The sequence below is a fragment of the Bison bison genome, unplaced genomic scaffold, assembly GCF_000754665.1.
Source record: "Bison bison bison isolate TAMUID 2011002044 unplaced genomic scaffold, Bison_UMD1.0 scf7180017864351, whole genome shotgun sequence".
NCBI classification, from domain to species: domain Eukaryota; kingdom Metazoa; phylum Chordata; class Mammalia; order Artiodactyla; family Bovidae; genus Bison; species Bison bison.
In genome coordinates, this window is record NW_011494923.1 from 713,808 (window position 1) to 721,230 (window position 7,423).

Below are 7,423 nucleotides of genomic sequence, written 5' to 3' on the forward strand. Positions count from 1 at the left end.
TTAATTACTTCTATTTTGGTGGACAAAACCAACAGTTGTGACTTTTGCTAAGTCTACACCTCAAATTAATAAGAAACATAATAATATTCAATAAGATTTTAAAAATATAATCTAAACATTTTCTAGCATCTCATTTATTAAGCCTTTTGCTTTCCATTAATCACAGTCTTTGTACTACTCATCATTATTTTTCTAATTTTTCTTACACTTTATTACATTCAATTTTTAAATTTTTTATTTTGAAATAGTTGTAGATATTAAACAATATATGGACATTCAGATTTTGCTAGTTTTTCCACTAATGTTTATATTTCTGTTCCAAGATTATATCCAGGCTCCACATTATATTTAGTTATTATTTAATTTGTCCTTAATTCCAATTAGAAGAACAGAACACTTACTCAGTTTTAAAAAGCATATTTTAAAAATTATTGTTATTCAAGAAGAGTACTTTTGAAAAGAACTGGTTTGGTATTATTTTCTAACTCAACAGGCAGCTCTGTGAAGTCAACCAAAATGAATACATAAAAAATTGTCTTATTTTTAAAAATATGAAAGTGAGACCCATCTAGTGGACAAAATATTGTATCACACAATAACCAGATGCAACTCTAACTTTCTGCATGTACATATAAATCATACGGGTACACATGTAAGTCAGTCAAATATTTTCTTCTTGGATTTTCTCCTGAAACAAAAATTTTTATAAATCAGTTCATAATCCAGTATTATCTCTCTTATGAAAGGATGCATCCAGAAACTTCTACACATTGTCTTGAAAATACTAATCTCAACTCTCATTTACATATTTTTCAAACACAGCAGAAATAATTAATTGAAAAAAATTTACTTATTTACACGTGTTCTATTTTCTTCCAGGTAATGGACTTTTACAATTTTGGAAATTACACTGAGTAAAGGTCTTGGAGTTTTGCGTATATTTTCATAACTTTACATCACTCTGTGACAAATAGGATTAATTTCTGCCTGATGGCCAATCTCAAACAATGAAGTGAAAGCTACCAGCAATAAATCAAACTATTTTTACTACAGATAACTAGCCTTCCAAGTGAAATGGAACATATTCATAATTTGTTTGATAAAATGATTTGAATTCCTCTATTTAAGGGGGCAAGTAGAATGAGCTAATTATAATATATTATAATATATACTAATATATTTCCTTCTTTTGAATTGAGCACTTTTTGGCAGACAAGTAATGGACAAAAGGAAGAGAATATTTCATCTAAGACACAGGTTCTGAAAATTTTCAATAGATGCAACCACCTTAGTGATGGGTTAAGGGAAGGAACTCATGAAGCCTAAACAAAGAAGGCAATGAAATTGGAAGCTGTTCAAGTCAAAATCGGAGGAGAATAAAATAAAATTTTGTAAAAAGATAAAATTTTCCCTTAAGGTAAACAATGGAGTGCACCTTCTGGTTTCATTTACATTTATATTTATCCAGAGTAGTTTTCTCTCAGGGAAAACAATTTTTTCCTCTTTCAGTAAAATCTATAAAATGTAAACTGTTAGATATCTGTAGACTCTTCTAGAATGCACAGCTGGAAAAACAAGGATATTTAAACCCTCAAATGGTTTGGGTCCATTTCAAGGTTTTGTTCTTGGCCTTATGAACGAACCAAAAAGTTGCCCTTGGCCTCTAAATTTGGGAATAACAATTTAAAACCTTTGAATAATGTGTTTCATTGGTGTGTATTTTATATAAAATTTGTCCATTTAAAACATTTAGTATTTAGCAACTTTAATAAGGGACTAAAACATATATATGGATATTAATAATATTTGGTTTCTTTTCTATGAAAATGACACCTTTTCTAAGCTTACACATGAACTACAATCATATCTTTAGGCATATTGTTTTATCTGAAAGTTGATAATTTTCAATTTAATATTCCAAATGTGGTTGAAAATTAATGTTTCAGTATATTTAACATATTTCATTGTACAAGATGGTTTAAAAAAAGAATCTTTATGCATAAGCACTCATACAGTAATAATAAAAAAATGATATTATCTTTTGTAACAATGTAAATCAAACCTGGCAGCTGGTGCTTGGCAGTTTAAAGAAGACCCACAAAATTATTCTTACGAATTATGATGAACAACTAAACCCAAAGCGACCCCTGGCACAACTGGCTAATAAGTTAGTCAAAGAAAGAATTACTGGCAATTATGTTTTCTGATTGCTTACCAGCTGGCAACAAAATCTGTGGTTGATGTAGTCCTATGTATGTCTGTTTTCTTTGCTAGCTTCTTGTTTTGGTGCTTAAAGCACCAATGACAAAACTTTTTACTTTTTACTTCAGAATCAGAGTCTATGTTCAGCCTTAAATATCTTCTGCTTCTGCCTTGTTAGCTCATGACTATAACTACTATAATGTGTATAAGGTTAATGTGTAAAAATCAGCTGTTGTGAATTTTCTGTGAGCCTTTCTGGAAGCATACTTTCATGGATTTGGGAGGAAACTGGCAAACCAGAAGGAGAGAGGAAGACTTGGTGAGATAAGAGAAAAGATATAATGTCCAAGTCCAACTTCTTTCCCCCTCACCATTTGGCCTGTAGCCACATTGGGCTTCCCTTGTGGCTCAGCTGGTAAAGAATCCACCTACAATGGGGGAGACCTGGGTTTGATCCCAGGGTTGGGAAGATCCCTTGAAGAAGGTGAAGGCTACCCACTCAGTATTCTGGCCTAGAGAATCCCATGGACTGTATAGTCCATGGGGTCACAAACAGTCAGACACGACTGAGCAACTTTTACTTTCAGCATCAGTTGAAGTAGTGGTTTTAGATCCTGCCACTTGTCTCTGCCTCATATCCTGTTTGTAACATGGGACAGAATAATATTGTTAAGATATTAACTATGTCTCCTTTTCTTTCTCTCACCTGGATTTATTATTTCCCTTCCTCCCAACTCCAGTAAATAGACCTTGCCATGTTCATCTCTTCCAGGAGGGAAGCATCAAAACAAAAACAAATGCCCACAACAGCAACAAAAACAATAACAATTCTTTTAAAAGAGACTATTTGAGATTCTTCTTGACCTTGGTTTTCAGATATTTAAGGCCTTGGGAGAATGAAGAAGATTTAAGATATAAAGATACATGAAAGAAAGATAATTATCTTTCCCACCAACTCTCCCAATAGTAAGGACAAGAAATGGAGAAGACAGTATAAGAACAGAGGCTAGGAGGGATGTGAGGAATGGAGAGCGATTGATTGGGGTGCCCTCCATCTGTGGGTAGTTTCCTGAGAGGTTGACATCAAGACCCAACATAGGCATCATTACAGCAAGTTCTGTAACATGTCATAGGGGCATGTATGTTAAGTCGCTTCAGTCATGTCCAACTCTGTGCAGCCCCATGGACTGTAGCCCACCAGGCTCCTCTCTCGATGGGGTTCTCCAAAAGAAGCACCATATTAATAGCAAATAACAAACCCACTAGAAGGGGCCATGGGGGTAGGAATTTCAGTACTGAGCTTAATAGTCTGATGTCCAGTGACCACAGGCAGAAAGACAGGAATGAAATTATTAAAGATGTGGTTTACCACCTCTTAAGCACTTGGAATTATTTAATTCTCCCAAAACTTAAACCCAAGCCCAGGGAAAGGGGTAAGGGGACTAAATTGACTTACAACAATTTTATCCTACACTTATAAGATGAATGCTCAAAATAAGATTAATTTTGTTATAAAAAAGTAAAGTGTATTTCTTATACACTGAGTTCTTGCATACTTACCCATTGATATTTGCATCTACTATCAACATAGGACACAAACTCCTTGCAGTGAAGAAAGGTGAAAGTGAATGTGTCACTGCTCAGTCATGTTTGACTCTTTGCGACTCCATGACTATAGCCCACCAGCCTCCTCTGTCCATGGACTTCTCCAGACAGAAATATGGGAGTGGGTAGCCATTCCCTTCTCCAGGGGATCTTCCCAAGCCAAGGATCACACCTGGGTCTCCTGCATGGCAGGCAGATTCTTTACCATCTGAGCCACCAGTAAAGGAAGGCTTTGCACTGTTGGCAAAGGTAGCAACATTAGAGCAAAGTTGGAAAGATAAGTAGGAACACTCCAGATGAATAATGGATGAGGGGCATTTAGGGAAAAGGAGACTACACACAACACTGAGAAAGGAAAAGGGAGAATTGTATGTCTGAGTAAGATCAAGAGGTAACACATGGAACTCAGTCACCTAGATATTAGTAAGCAGAGAGCCCTGAGGATGCAAAAACAAACACAGCTGGAACATTCAAGTCCCTGTGAAGAAGTATTTGTTTAGTTCTATACTGACAAGGATCTATGAAAATATTTTAAACAGAGGCATGGCATGAACCAATCTGATCTGTACAAAATTAATTCAGGTGGCGTGTGTAGGATTCTTTGAAAGGCAAACAGATCTGTTAGGAAGCTGATGAGAAATCATTATGGTTTAAACTGTAGGAGTGGAGATAGAAGACAGCTCAGATTTACTTGGCATGTATAATTGATGGGATTTAGAAAATTAGACATTAGTTATGAGGGAGAGGTTGATGATAGCTCCCAATTTCTGAATGGAATGTTAGTATAATTAATCAAGCAAGATAAGGAATATAAGAAAGAAATATGTAGAGATGACCAGTTGATTGTTGGAAATAGATTTTTGGATTTCTGGACTAAAAGCAGATTAGAGAAATTCCATAACCACAAAGCATGGTTTGAGTAAAATTGTACAGATTTTCCAATATTTGTGGTTTTTACCATGCTTTCGCTATTTTGCTGTCACTTTCCTTCTTCAACCTTGAATCAGCCAATGCATCTGGTATGTTCAGTGGTGCTCAAATTTGACATTCCTTGTGCCTCTCTTTGACTTCAAATTTGATCCCAATCTGCCTTCCATAGCATTGTTCCTCTGCTGATTAAACTGTGGAATCTTGACCATAATTCCCTTGCTTGAAGATTATTTGAAATTACCTTCTCCATCTTTATGGCAAGAAATAGGCCATGAACCATTTCAACAAAACAAAAAAATAACAGATTAGGAGACATTGTAATTCCAGACACTATACTTGGAAAATCACCTTGTCAACAGATCAAGTTGGCATTCACTCATCATCTGAAGTGAGACACCCTGGTGGCTCAGATGGTAAGCATCTGCCTACAGTGCTGGAGATCCGGGTTCAACCCCCGGTTTGGGAAGATCTCCTGGAGAAGGAAATGGCAACCCACTCCAGTATGGTTGCCTGGATAATCCCATGGATGGAGGAACCTGGTTGGCTATAGTCCATGGGGTCGCAAAGAGTCGGACACAGCTGACTGACTTCACTTTCACTGTCTGAAGACGCAGCAGCCACAAAGGATCAGCGAATTGCCAGATATATCAATTGCTCCCACCCTTATAGTAAGGGATAATACATATGTAGTGATGTTTTTATTCCAGGCTCATACTTTAAGTGCTTTACATATATTAATTCATTTAGTCCTTTGCCTCAACCCTGTGAAATAATTACTATTATTATCCCTATTCTATAGATGAAGAAGCTGAGATATAGAAAAATAAAACTGATTAGAATGCACAGTAATGTGGATTCAAACCGGTAGTCTAGCTTCAGAGACTTTACACTTGCTCAATATACAGTACCCATTTGCATTAGCTTTCTATTGCTACTGCAACACATTACTACAAACCAGCCTTGTCTAACTTAATGAAACTAAGCCATGCCGTGTGGGGCCACCCAAGATGGACCAGCCATGGTGGAAAGGTCTGACACAATGTAGTCCACTTGAGAAAAGAATGGCAAACCACTTCAGTATTCTTGCCTTGGGAACCCCATGAACAGTATGAAAAGGCAAAAGATAAGACACTGAAAGATGAACTCCCCAGGTCAGTAGGTGCCCAATATGCTAGTGGAGATCAGTGGAGAAATAACTCCAGAAAGAATGAAGGGATGGAGCCAAAGCACAAACAACACCCAGCTGTGGATGGGACTGAGGATAGAAGCAAGGTTTGATGCTGTAAAGAGCAATATTGCATAGGAACCTGGAATGTCAGGTCCATGAATCAAGGCAAATTGGAAGTGATCAGACAGGAGATGGCAAGAGTGTACATTGACATTCTAGGAATCAGCGAGCTAAGATGTACTGGAATGGGTGAATTTAACTCAGATGACCATTATATCTACTACTGTGTACAGGAATCCCTCAGAAGAAATGGAGTAGACATCATAGTCAACAAAAGAGTCCAAAATGCAGTACTTGGATACAATCTCAAAAATGACAGAATGATCTCTGTTTGTTTCCAAGGCAAACCATTCAATATCACAGTAATCCAAGTCTATGGCCCAACTAGTAATGCTGCAGAAGCGAAGTTGAATTGTTCTATGAAGACCTATAAGACCTTCTAGAACTAACCCCCCCCGCCCCCCTCCCCCCCAAAGATGTCTTTTTCATTATAGGGGACTGGAATGCAAAAGTAGGAATTCAAGAAACACCTTGAGTAACAGACAAATTTGGCCTTGGAGTACAGAATGAAGCAGGGCAAAGACTAATAGAGTTCTGCCAAGAGAATGCACTGGTCATAGCAAACACACTCTTTCAACAACACAAGAGAAGACTCTACACATGGACATCACCCGATTGTCAACAATGAAATCAGACTGATGATATTCTTTGCAGCCAAAGATGTAGAAGCTCTATATAGTCAACAAAAACAAGACCAGGAGCTGACTGTGGCTCAGATCATGAACTCCTTATTGCCAAATTCAGACTGAAATTGAAGAAAGTGGGGAAAACCACTAGACCATTCAGGTATGACCTAAATCAAATCCCTTATGATTATACAGTGGAAGTGACAAATATACTTAAGGGACTAGATTTTATAGACAGAGTGCTTGATGAACTATGGACGGAGGTTCGTGACATTGTACGGGAGACAGGCATCAAGAACATCCCCATGGAAAAGAAATGCAAAAAAGCAAAAAGGCTGTCTGAGGAGGCCTTATAAATAGCTGTGAAAAGAAGGGAAGCGAAACGCAAAGGAGAAAAGGAAAGATATACCTATTTGAATGCAGAGTTCCAAAGAATAGCAAGGAGAGATAAGAAAGCCTTCCTCAGCAATCAATGCAAAGAAATAGAGGAAAACAATAGAATGGGAAAGACTAGAGATCTCTTCAAGAAAATCAGAGATACCAAAGGAACATTTCATGTAAATATGGGCTTGATAAAGGACAGAAATGGTATGGACCTAACAGAAGCAGAAGATATTAAGAAGAGGTGGGAAGAATTGTACAAAAAAGATCTTCACAACCGAGATAATCACGATGGTGTGATCACTCACCTAGAGCCAGATATCCTGGAATGTGAAGTCAAGTGGGCCTTAGGAAGTATCACTATGAACAAAGCTAGTGAAGGTGATGGAAT